The sequence below is a fragment of the Eumetopias jubatus genome, unplaced genomic scaffold (assembly GCF_037043125.1).
Source record: "Eumetopias jubatus isolate StellerSeaLion01/CBP00866 unplaced genomic scaffold, mEumJub1_p1.0 scaffold_10, whole genome shotgun sequence".
NCBI classification, from domain to species: Eukaryota; Metazoa; Chordata; class Mammalia; order Carnivora; family Otariidae; genus Eumetopias; species Eumetopias jubatus.
The window spans coordinates 67,061,263-67,074,942 of record NW_028274816.1 but is presented as its reverse complement, the minus strand read 5'-3'; the positions used below and the strand labels follow the sequence as shown (position 1 = coordinate 67,074,942).

Below are 13,680 nucleotides of genomic sequence, written 5' to 3'. Positions count from 1 at the left end.
ATGCTATACTCACACGATAGAATAGAACGCAGATAGTACGACTTATGTTCGCGGAGAGGGTTTGGTGGCATAGGGAATGTGCCTGTTGTGTTGCAACGCTTAGTGAAAAGCAGTATGAAACATTTTACGGGGAATGGGCTCTCTCTTAAGACACCAAAGCATTTCAAAGGCTGTGGATGGTGAAATCGGTTCTTCTACCTTTTCACTTCTGTTTCTCCCCCTACTTTGTTCTTTAGGATGGTACAACGACCATACATGCTTTTTTGAGACATCGGGTCCTAAAAGGAAACGGAACTTTGGCAAGAGGTCTCAGGAACGATGATCATTTCCTCGATTTATCCTGATCTGCCTAACTTTCACCTCTCATGGCTCTTGTCTCTCTGCAGGACCAGGGCAGAACACGGGTCTCACGATGAAAGAAGCCCACCTGGGTGGGACCGTCACTTGTGGGAAATGGAATCTGGGCAAAGTAGTGAAAGCAGGATCGATAAAGAGTATGTCGCGGATTGGAGATACTCCAGTTTGATTCCTTCCCCCCCCCCCCCCAAAGCAAGCGCTTGCTCCCTTTGGATGGCGTGTCTTGTTTGTTCGTTCGTTCGTTCGTTCGTTCGTTCATTTATTATTCTTTTGCAAGATTTTATTTATTAGAGAGAGAGAGAGAGAGAGAGAGAGAGAGAGAGCGTGCTCACGCGAGCGCACGGGCAGGAGTACGGTGAGGGGCAGAGGGAGAAGTGGGCTCTCCGCTGAGCGGGGAGCCCGATGTGGGGCTCCATCCCAGAACCTGAGCCCAAGGCACACATGCTCAACTGATTGAGCCACCCAGGCACCCCATCACTTATGATTTGTTAAAGATTTTTTTTTATTTTATTTATTTATTTAACTGACAGAGAGAGAGAGAGAGAGAGAGAGAGAGAGAGAGAGAGAGAGAGAGAGAGACAGCCAGCTAGAGAAAGAACACAAGCAGGAGGAGTGGGAGAAGGAGAAACAGGCTTCCCGCCAAGCAGGGAGCCCGATGCGGGGCTCGATCCCAAGACCCTGGGATCATGACCTGAGCTGAAGGCAGCTGCTTAACCAACTGAGCCACCCAGGTGCCCCTATTTGTTAAAGATTTTATGTTTAGGTAATCTCTACATCCAGCGTGAGGCTCGAACTCACAACCCTGAGATCAAGAGTCACACGCTCCAGCGACCAAGCCAGCCAGGTGCCCCGATGCCATCTTTTAGATCTCTTTCCTTGCTTGCTTGCCGCCCTGCCGGCCAGCTGGCCGGCCGGCCTGCCTGCCTGCCTGCCTGCCTGCCTGCCTGCCTGCCTACCTATCTCTGCACCCACCTGGAACTTTAAGTCCATGAGGTGGGAGCTTTAGCTATCTGGTTCTTGCTATATCCCAAACGTGCCACAGACATTTGCCATAGAAGAGCGCTTTCAATAAATTAGCTGTTAAATGAATATTGATCAAGGAAATCGTCAACTTTTAACATTTGTGGGCCCCGCTCTCCTGGGCTTTCACATTTACCCAGGTCCAAATGAATCCGCAAAACCTCAACACGTGGACTCTATTTCTGCCCTGAGCACACACTGAATGTCTGTCTCAGTAAAAGGGGAAAAAAAAAAAAAAAAATCGATCAAGGGGTACCTGGCTGCTGGCTGGTTCCGTCCTCCATCGGTGGAGCGTGGGACTCGGGATTGTGAGTTTGAGCCCTATGTTGGGTGTAGAAACTACAGAAATATAAAAATCTTCCAAAACTTTTCAAGCAATCAGTCCCTAAAAAGGAGTCTTCCAAATATAAAGATGAGAAAACGAAAGAAAACCTCCCTGGTTCCCATAACATTAGAGTCATACAGCCTTGCACATACTAAAAACAGAAAATAAACTCTCTAACTTTCTGCAATGCCCTTCATTGTGATGACTCATAATTCTTTATGGAAAACACACGCGCGTGTGCACAAAAAACCAAACCAACAAAACAAACCAAAACCCTGGATAGATGACCCTGCACTAAATGTTGAGAAAACAACTGCCCACCCTCACAAGAAACACCTGCAGGCTACAATGTACAATGCATAGGGAGCCTATACTTGCAAGTGCTTACTTGCATGGGAAACAGTTGACGATCACATGAATCTCAGATGGCCCAAGTGGGGTTCTTTTGACATGTCTGAATTGTGAACACAATTATGCTATGAGACCAACTGATCAGAAACTAGGAAGCTCTTTGGTTCCCTCAGGGAAGCCCCGACCTGTGGGGAGGAACCCACGCTCAGGGAGATGCTCTGGTCTCCATTTGGTTGGTTGGGTGCTGCAGCTTTTGGTGTCTTTGCACATAAACCGACCCCGTTTCCATTGGAAATGGAAAACAACTGATTGACGGGATCTGTAGACGGCAATGCTGCCTCGCCGTTGGATTTGTTTTAATAAAAGGAGGAGATTTGAACATTGGGTCTTTCGTGTCCTCTCCACTCATATCCTCTCCACAAATAAGAATGAAACAAAGGCTAAAATTTGTTTGCATCTTGTTTGTGTCTATGTGTCCGTAGTATGTGTTATGCATGTGAGATAGTTCCTCGACCTCCGGGTGCTATTGCTAACATCCATTTGTAAAGGAGCTCTATTTACTGAGTTTTATTTTTCTTAAAGATTTTATTCATTTCTTTGAGAGAAAGCGAGTGAGAGAGCACACGAGCTGGGGGGGGGGGGGCATTGGGAGAGGGGGAAGCAGACTCCCCGCGGAGCAGGGAGCCCGATGTGGGGCTCCATCCCAGGGCCCCAGGATCATGACGTGAACCCAAGGCAGACACTTAAACGACTGAGCCACACAGGTGCCCCTATTTAATGAGTTTAAAGGCGGGTGCTTGTAAAAATCGGGCGTGGTAAAACTCAGATAAGAAGAAACCCTGAAGTTTTTCGAGCTCACATGATCTGGGATGAAATTCCCTACATTCGGACTTTTATGTCACTCCACAATAAAGATGCCTCAAGGGAAGGGACCCGAGGGAGGGTCCAGAGATAGACAAAAATTGAACACACCTGACCAGAGATAGACAAAAATTGAACACACCTGACCTGACCCCCACTTCCCAACAGTCAAAATAATGAAGAAGAGGAGGAAGAAGACAGGCCGATGCTAGAAATCTGAAGTCCACTCCTCCTCCTCCCCAAGTACAGGCACCGGGACCGATGCCCAACCCGTTGGCTTCTGGAGGGCTGAAAAGCCACCACAGACAAAGCCCATTTAGCAGAACGAGATGAAGAAAGTGGCATAGGCGGAGGCGGAAAAGGAAAAGAAAAAAAAGAAAAGGTTCCTCCAAAACTGTAAATGTAAATCTGCTCCGGGCCTTGCCAACGGCTCCCTTGCTGCCTCCCCCGCCCCGTTTCCGTACCACTGGTGTGCCTGGAGCGCTCAACTCCCCTGCCATCATCCCAGCTGCCGCTCCCCCAGCCCCCACCCCCCACCCCGGCGCCGTGGGCTCCTCCTCCTCCTCCTCCTCCTCCTCCTCCTCCTCCTCCTCCTCCTCCTCCTCCTCCTCCTCCACCTCCCCCCCCCACCCCCTTATCAAGGAGCAAAGAACACCCCAAGCCCTTGGGCCACCTCCTTATGAGGTTTAAATTGGAGCACCTCCCAAATTAGCAGGAAGGGGCCCGAGGGCTCCCCTGGAATTACCACCGCCCACTTCAGACTTTCGCCGCAGGAGCCTGATAGGGGGGAAACAGTCGACTGACTTTTTAGTGGACACAGGTGCGACTTCTTTGGCGTTAAAGCCAATTCAAGGTTGTTGGTTTATTTTTTTTTAAACAAAATTCACATTTTATTTCGGTTGAAATAAACTATACAAAATTGATTTTCTTCACCAAAAGTAACAGCAATATTTTCTGTATTATTCCTAGATAAACCACAAAACACTTGTATGTGTAGGTTTTCCAGGTGTTGTTTATAAATCAAGACGAGGCAGTAGATACAGTCGTGGGAAAAGACAGAGGAAAACAGACAAATAAGTTGTCAGTATCCACGGCCTCTGATCCTGGCTTGACCGTGAACACAGGTGTTCAACATATACCTGCTAAAAAGCTTATGAAGACGTGGGTGTTCTACATACACTTGCTAACGAGCTGATGAAGATGTAGGCTTGACAAAGGAATGTAAACAGCAACAATCCAATGTGGAACAACAATGGCAGGCTCTCAAGAAAAGAAAAAAAAGAAGAAGAGGAAGATAGCAGGAGGGGAAGAATGAAGGAGGGGAATCGGAGGGGGAGAAGAACCATGAGACACCATGGACTCTGAAAAACAAACTGAGGGTTCTAGAGGGGAGGGGGGTGGGGGGATGGGTTAGCCTGGTGATGGGTATTAAAGAGGGCACGTTCTGCGTGGAGCACCGGGTGTTACGCACTAACAATGAATCATGGAACACTACATCCCAAAACTAATGATGTGATGTATGGTGATTAACATAACAATAAAAAATTTAAAGGGGAGGGAAAAAAAATGGCAGGCTCTCCCATTCAAACTTTACCTGCAGCTAGTTCCTTTAAGTTTACTTGAGAAAGACAAAATCTCTACTGCAATCCTTGCCTGGCAAGCTCGCGTGTCTCTCTCTCTCTCTCTCTCTCTCTCTCTCTCTCTCTCTCTCTCTCTCTCTCTCTCTCGTAACTCCCTTAACTGTCCATTACAGATTTTTATTTATTTATTTATTTACTTATTTACTTATTTATTTATTTTATTTTATTTTATTTATTTATTTGACAGAAAGAGAGAGAGCGAGAACAGGAACACAGGCAGCAGGAGAGGGAGAGGGAGAAGCAGGCCTCCCCCGAGGAGGGAGCCCGACGTGGGACTCGATCCCAGGACCCTGGGATCATGACCCAAGCTGAAGGCAGACGCTTAACGATTGAGCCACCCAGGCACCCTACAGATTTTTTTAAACATACTGATAACACTCCTACCTTTCAAAGGTCACTCTGAGCTTCATTGTAACATTTTATAAAATGTACTCCTTCCTCCCATACCTCTTCAAAATCTTTATCTTCTAAGAACTGCTAACTCAATACCAGATAATTGGATCCAGTGACAATAAATGTTTTATCTAAAATGACTTAACTAGGGCGCCTGGGTGGCTCCATTGGTTAAGTGACTGCCTTCGGCTCAGGTCATGATCCTGGAGTTCCAGGATCAAGTCCCGCATCGGGCTCCCTGCTCAGCGCGGGGCTCTGCTTCTCCCTCTGACCCTCCCTCCTCTCATGTGCGCTCTCTCTCTCATTCTCTCAAATAAATAAATAAAATCTTTAAAAAAAATAAATAAAGGGCGCCTGGGTGGCTCAGTTGGTTGAACGACTGCCTTCGGCTCAGGTCATGATCCTGGAGTCCCGGGATCGAGTCCCACATCGGGCTCCCTGCTCAGCAGGAAGTCTGCTTCTCCCTCTGACCCTCTTCCCTCTCGTGCTTTCTGTCTCTCATTCTCTCTCTCTCAAATAAATAAATAAATAAATAAAATCTTTTAAAAAAATAAATAAAATAAATAAAATAAAATGACTTAAGTAAAAAAATTCCCAAGTGCCATTAGCAGAGATCCCACAGAAGTGTAATGTGGCACTTTCAATGCTATCTTCTGCAACAGGTAGGTCTCCAAAGCATGAGAGTTCAAACAGGGAACATTTAAACAGGCAGATTACCAATGACTAATGTACTCAATGAGAGGTCGGCAGGTCAAGATATTCAGCGATTAAGTGGCCTGCATACACTTGACAGCTTTTCTGTACGATGTTTTCAAATTTCTTACAGATTTTTACAAATATCAAACATAAGAGAAAGCCTACTCTAAGTCTTTTAGGTATTTTCGATGGTTTCTGAGTTATCTGTAGGAAGCTCTGACTTAGTTGTATAGAGTTTGATGTATGTGTCCATCATTAAATCCAGATCATGTTTTATATCAAAATTTATGTTTGGCAAAGTCAAGTTACTTGACCTTTGGTCTGTCAGAGTGTTCCTCGGGGATGCTCTGAGACGCTTCCGTCCATTTTCATAGCATTCATTCTCACCCTTCATCACAGGAAGAATACAGAGGACTTTCAGCAATGCATAAACACTAGGAAAACACTTGATGTCTGGTAGATGCAGGGCTTCATAAATGGTGGATGGAAGCTCTCTGTCTTTCCCTCTGTGTTTCCACTTGATTCTCCAGCCACGCAGCTCAGCTGAGAGTGTGTCGGGATTGGGCAAGTCACTTCTGTACATGTCAGCATGGTGCTCATCCGATGTGTTGAATTTGAGCTGTCCCATGACAGAGGGTAGAAGAGATAAGCATTTAAGAGCTTTGAGGTGCTGTTCTGAGAATATATCTTTCAGTTCCTGAATAATGTGTTCTACTGTTGGAACAGCTAGAGTGTCTTTATAGTAACTCTCAGAAGTGAGCTGAGATTCCAGGTTGCCTTGCTGGGCTCTGCGGGATTTCCCAGGGAGTTTCTTCTGAATATCAAGCTTAGTTGCCAAATTTGTGGCTTCTTCGAACCAAAATTCATGATAAACTTCAATATTTTCCATCACTTCATTTTGTGAATGCAGCACCGCAGTCAAGCTACTGGCTGCCAAGAAGACAGCAGAGGTTTGCCCTTGAAGGTTTTTCCCAAAGGCTCTTGTAAAAGATAGGACATTTTTAAGAACAACAATGGTCATGATGAAATCAAAATCTGTTACTGCACTGCAGAGAACAGAAGCTCGACCAGCTATACAGTTATTCCATCTAATATTTGTATCACTATTTATACCATCTAAACATAAAACAAGTGCTTGTAGGAGGTCCACTAAAATTTCAAAGGCATCGTGGCTGCCTGTCCACTGAGAATGGCAGATTTCCTTCAGTTCTTTACCCTTTTCCTCATTGTTCTGAAAGAGGAGAGAAATTACATTGTCAAGCTCTAAAAGCAATTGTGGAGATCCGATGGAAGAAAGAACAAACTTCCTCAATTGTTCCCAACGCAACAGATACTCTCACAACAGGCACTGATTTCGCCAACCACATATTTAAGGCACAGGAAGACCAAAGTGTGTAGACAGCTTGGGGGGGATATTTCTCTAAAAGTCTAGAAGCAACGACTTTCATTTTGGAAGAAAATCCACTGGACACAGTGTAAGCCTGGCCACGACAATACTCCATGTTTAACCCCCACCTCTCAGTTACCATCGTGTGAAATTTTACAGCCAAAATTTCTACATCAGGTTCATAAGGCAAGAAGCCCACAAATTCCTCTCTCAGGTTAGGAGATTCATCAACAAACCTCACCAACACAGGCAAGTGTTCTTCACCCCGCTATGTCCACTACGTCATCAGTGATGATGGAAAAGAAGTGGGAGTCTCTCACTTCCCTGAGGGTCTCCTCCCGAATGAATGCAGCTCTCACAGATGTCTAGCATCTGTTTCAGCTGTGTTTTCGAGCACAACAATGTGTTAACTGCTGTTGTCTCAAAGCGCTTTCTCAGAACCTCTTCGCCAGAATGTATCTGGCACTCCAGCAGTGCTTGGAAGTTATCCGGAGTCAAGAGACCCTCCAGGATTTCATCAGTTTCATGCCCATCCAGAGGTATGTTTTGTTTTCCCATAAGAATCAACATTTCAAATAAAGATTTTAAGTATTCTTTGTTGTCTTTCTCTTCAAGGGTTAAAGGTAAAATGTCTTCATCCTGTTCTTCACAGTGGAATGTGCCGCGCTCCCGTCACAACAGTGAGCCTGTATTTGTGGTTATCAAAATATACCTCTCCATCACCTTTATAAAAAACCAAAAATCAAACAAACAGACAAACAAACAAACAAACAAACAAATACGTTTGGGAGCCTGGAATACGTTTGGGAGCCTGGGTGGCTCAGTCCTTTAGCGTCTGCCTTCGGCTCAGGTCATCACCCCAGGGTCCTGGGATCCAGCCCCGCATTGGGCTGCCTGCTCGGTGGCAGCCAGCCTGCTTCTCCCTCCCCCACTCCCCCTGCTTGTGTTCCCGCTCTCACTGTGTCTCTCTCCATCAAATCAGTAAATAAAATCTTAAAAAACAAAACAAAACACCACGTTTGCTATCCCTTGTTTTACAACAATCCCTTGTTTTACAACAGGTACAAAAAAGAAAATTCTAAGTACTCAATGCCCTGTTCCACCAGGACTCAGAAACTCAACTCGAGGGTCCAGGCCCAAGGGAGGGGCCTACTCAGCTTTTGTTTTACCTACATTTATTACAGAAAGCAGTTACAATTCAACCCAACACAGAAGCTTGCGTGCAAGGTTATGAGACATCGTATTTTACCCGAATTTATTAGTTAAGTGGTAACTGTTGCAGTTTGTCAACAAAAATTACTTAAAATGATGGTCGAGTTTGCCTGTCTCATACAGTTTTCATGGGTCCTTGTTCAGGGCGAACAGGTAAAATGAAGGAAAAGGTCGATAGGTAAACCTTTAAGATAGCTTCCACAATCTTTGGTAACCTGAAACTTGGAAGTTTTGCCAAGTTAAGTGATAAATTGGGTTGAATTCATTGGGTATCTGAGCCCACATAAAGTCCAAATAAATAAATAAAAATAAAAATAATGAAATATATTCATACATTTACCAATCTAAAGAATTCCAGTGTAATAGAGAGTGCGCCATTGGTTACTACTAACGTTTCACCAGAGACTGAGCTTTCTAAGAATTAAAATTCTGCCACATGGAATTGGGACCGCTACAAAATGATAACAAAAAAAAACCTCCGTGTGTGAGAAGGTAGCAGACGTGTAAAAGAGGTACAAGAAATGAGAAAACATTTTTTGTTGAGAGAAAAGAAAGCAATTCTGTGCTGAAACGAGACTGGGTATTTAAAGAAAGAAAACTTTAGGGCGCCTGCGTGGCTCAGATGGTTAAGCGTCTGTCTGCCTTCGGCTCAGGTCATGATCCCAGAGTCCTGGGATTGAGTCCCACATTGGGCTCCCTGCTCCTTGGGAGCCTGCTTCTCCCTCTGCCTCTCTGTCTCTCTCTCTCTCTCTGTCTCTGTCTCTCTCTCTCTCTCTCTGTCTCTCTCTGTCTCTCTGTCTCTGTCTCTGTCTCTGTCTCTCTCTCCGTCTCTCATGAATAAATAAAATCTTGAAAGAAAGAAAGAAAGAAAGAAAGAGAGAGAGAGAGAGAGAGAGAGAGAGAGAGAGAGAGAGAAAGAAAGAAAGAAAGAAAGAAAGAAAGAAAGAAAGAAAGAAAGAAAGAAAGAAAGAAAGAAAGAAAAAGAAAGAAAGAAAACTTTAAGACCGAGTCTGAATGAAAAAGGAAATTGCAGACGGGGTTTGTGAAGGAGAATTTTTGAAAAGGAATTTTATGCATGGTCAGGACTGACTAAGATTGGGAGAAGGCAGTTTGAAAAGCACACTGGTATAAGACAGAGATTTGGCTTTTCTCTGTTAAAATGACAAGGTTTTCTTGGATTGTTTGTGGCACTCTTTTTTTTTTTTTAAGATATTATTTATTTATTTGACAGAGAGGGACACAGCGAGAGAGGGAACACAAGCAGGGGGAGTGGGAGAGGGAGAAGCGGGCTTTCCGTGGAGCAGGGAGCCCGATGCGGGGCTCGATCCCAGAGCCCTGGGATCATGACCTGAGCTGAAGGCAGACGCTTGACAACTGAGCCACCCAGGCGCTCCTCCCAGATTTTATTTTTTTTTAAATTATCTCTACACCGATCGTGGGGCTCGAACTCACAACCCCGAGATCAAGAGTCGTGCTCTCTAACGACTGAGCCAGCCAGGTGCCCCTGGAATGTCATCTCGAAGAGACACATGCGTTGACTCAGATACGATGAGACCGCTTTAAGAAAGTCAGATTGACTTTATGGAGCCAATAAAGCCCCTTGGAAATGTTGGCCTGATAACCTTGCTTAGAGAGGTACCCTCAACCTTACCAGGTGAGTGAAGAGTGCCACCTCCTGGCAGATGCAGAAACCTCAGGAACTTTGGAGGGCCTCAAGAAGAGAGGAATTCACCCAAATCTACAGGTCTTGCAGGCGAATCTGATGGCAAATATTTGGCTTGGTTCTCGGCTTCAAAAAGGTAGTTATAAGTCAATCAGAGAAGGACGTGTATCATATGACCTCACTGATAGGAGGAATTCTTAATCTCAGGAAACAAACAGAGGGTTGCTGGAGTGGTGGGGGGTGGGAGGGATGGGGTGGCTGGGTGATAGACATTGGGGAGGGTATGTGCTATGGTGAGCGCTGTGAATTGTGCCAGACTGTTGAATCACAGATCTGTACTTCTGAAACAAATAATGCAATATATGTTAAGGAAAAAAGAAGAAGAAGAAGAAGAAGAAGAAGGAGGAGGAGGAGGGGGAGGAGGAGGAGGAGGAGGAGGAGGAGGAGGAGGAGGAGGAGAAGAAGAAGAAGAAGAAGATAGCAGGAGGGGAAGAATGAAGGGGAGTAAGTCGGAGGGGGAGAGGAACCATGAGAGACGATGGACTCTGAAAAACAAACTGAGGGTTCTAGAGGGGAGGGGGGGGTGGGGGGATGGGTTAGCCTGGTGATAGGTATTAAAGAGGGCACATCCTGCGTGGAGCACTGGGTGTTATGCACAAACAATGAATCATGGAACACTACAAAAAAAACTAATGATGTGATGTTTGGTGATTAACATAACAAAAAAAATTTAAGAGAAAAAGAAAAAAAACCTGGACTTGTTTTACAAACAAATTAATCTTCATTTGGCTATCTTTGACAGGAATGAAGGTGACTTTAGAGGGAAAGATTATATTTCAATAACACACTTTTGTGAGTGTTAGATTAATTATCTTTGAACGTTTGTTGTTTTCCTATAAAACTGGGCTGGATCCTGGATCCTTCTGGTTTCCTTGAGTATCCGACTATGACTCTTCAAACTAAGGTTTCCAACATTCTCCCATTCTCTTATCTTACAATCATTAAGAACTAACAGTGTCCTTTTTCCTGAGGTCTTGCAAATGAAAGCTGGATAACTTGAGATAAACTTCAGGGAAATGACCACAATAACGCATATATAGGCAATCTCTGTGCCTGTTGCTCTACGAGTCACTCAAAACGAGACATTTGAACTATACACCAGGAAAATCCGTCAGATTGCCCCTGCCCACTCCCCTCTATTGGAGGATGCTTCAAGCCTGACATCTAGAGACCTTCTCACTGGCAGCACTCTGGACTTAGACACTGGGTGTATCCCTTGTTCCAACCATGAACCAGTGTTTTCCTTTTGTTTCCATAGAAATGCCTCTTCTTAACTATCAGATCAGTTGCTGAATGAGGCAGAGTCTATGACCCTTAATTCCACCCTGCTGCACCTGTATTAACTCCTCTTTGGAAAATAAGAACCATATAAATAGGGGCAGCTGGCTGGCTCAGCTGGTAGAACATGCAACTCTTGATCGCGGGGTTGTGAGTTCGAGCCCCACATTAGGTGTAGAGATTACTTAATAGAAATCTTTAAAGAAAAAAAAGAAAAAAGAACCCATGTAAATAAAATCATGGGTTTTCTGGCTATAAGCTACTTGGCTATAAGAAGCCCTTCACCACCACAACCCCCCCCCCCCCCCAGGGGAGGGGCTCAGACTGATTTACTGATCTGTATTCTTGGATACCCACTGGATGGATATCAGATCGATTTGAGAGAGAATGAGAGAATGGGTTTGACTATACGGTTACTGTTCCTCAGACTACACTCGGGGATAACATCAATGGTGTCATGTAGTACCAGACCATGTAGAAAAATACCCAAGTTCTCAGATAAGAAACTATCTCTGAGACCCCCCTCCATTAGCACAAGGGACCAAAAGTTGCGACCTTCACTGTCTCAGATCCTTCCATTCCAAAGCCTCTACCGCACCCAAATTCAGCTTGAAGCACTTAAAGAAGGCACACCTCTGCCCATGTGTCATAGAAATGGAATGCAGGATTGACAAGGGGAGGTTATAACAGGGAAAAATGTAGCATGTCTGACTCCCTGTTATTTTTATTCCCTTTTAACCTGCAGGGTAAAAACTGCTGTGTAGCCCTGAACATAGCCATGTTACAGCTAAGATTTACCGAAACTGTTGTTTCCCCAAAACCTACCTCCCCTGAGGAGATACAAGAATAGCCACAGCCATTATCATCCCAATTCCCTAAGGCCGAGGAATGGTCGTAACGGGGGTGGGGGGGGTGGGGGGGGGTGGGGGGGTGGGGGGGGTGGGGGGGGACTGAAACCGTGCCCCCTAAAGTTAATGAAGTTGATGCTATAGCAGAAAGTGTAAAGCTTGTTTTTCAGGGAACTGTTTCCCCCTAATCAGCTATTGTGTCTTTTCAAGCCCTGCTACCAAATACGGGCTGTCTGTGCAGAAGTCTGGACTCAAGGTCAACTGATAATGGCTGCAGCCTATGAACAAGCAAGGTCCTGATTCCTTACCTGAGAAAAGGAGCCTCACACCCCATCCAGGTTGTACCAGCTCTCAGAGCATGCCCACAGCCTCTTCTCCTTGTCCTCAGATAACCTCCTCACATCAGGGACTCAGTTTGGCCTCATTCAGATGTCAGGTCTCCACCCTGAAGTAAACATGGGCATCTATGGTACATATGTTTCCTGAATGTACATGCTCCATCTTTCGCCATGAATAATCATAAATGTCCCTGTCCTTTTCCTTTTTGAAGTTTGATTGGTTGTTTTCATTTATTCATTTATTTCAGAGAGAGAGAGAGAGAGAGAGAGAGAGAGAGAGAGAGAGAGAGAGAGAGAGAGGAGAGACAGACACACACACACACACAGGGGGAGAGAGAGAGAGACAGAGAGAGAAACACACAGAGAGAGAGAGAGAGAGAGAGACAGAGAGACAGAGAGACAGAGAGACAGAGAGCTTGCGCGCATGGGTGGGTGGAGGGGCAGAGGGAGAGGGAGAAGACTCCCCATTGAGCAGGGAGCCCCAGAGGGGTGGGGTTCGATCCCAGTACCCTGAGATCATGACCTGAGCTGAAAGCAGATGCTCAACCGGCAGCCACCAAGGCGCCCCACATCATTAGTTTTTGATGTAGTGTTCCATGATTCATTGTTTGTGCATAACACCCAGTGCTCCACGCAGAACGTGCCGTCTTTAATACTCATCACCAGGCTAACCCATCCCCCCACTCCCCTCCCCTCTAGAACCCTCAGTTTGGTTTTCAGAGTCCACCGTCTCTCATAGTTTGTCTCCCCCTCCGACTTACTCTCCTTCATTCTTCAGAAGTCCAGATCTGTGATTCAACAGTCTTGCACAATTCACAGCGCTCACCATAGCACATACCCTCCCCAGTGTCTATCACCCAGCCACCCTATCCCTCCCACCCCCCACCACTCCAGCAACCCTCCGTTTGTTTCCTGAGATTAAGAATTCCTCCTATCGGGGCGCCTGGGTGGCTCAGTTGGTTAAGCAACTGCCTTCGGCTCAGGTCATGATCCTGGAGTCCCGGGATCGAGTCCCACATCGGCCTCCCTGCTCAGCGGGGAGTCTGCTTCTCCCTCTGACCCTCTTCCTCTCATGCTCTCTATCTCTCATTCTCTCTCTCTCTCTCTCTCTCTCTCAAATAAATAAATAAAATCTTAAAAAAAAAATAATTCCTCCTAGCAGTGAGGTCATATGATACATGTCTTTCTCTGACTGTCTTATTTCACTCAGCATAACACCCTCCAGTTCCATCCACATTATTGCAAATGGCA

General features: G+C 45.5%; 1 pseudogene; it reads right to left on the bottom strand.

Moving 5' to 3' along the window:
* Positions 1 to 5,818: 5,818 nt before the first annotated feature.
* Positions 5,819 to 11,886, bottom strand: LOC148163320 (52 kDa repressor of the inhibitor of the protein kinase pseudogene; annotated as a pseudogene).
* Positions 11,887 to 13,680: the final 1,794 nt, after the last annotated feature.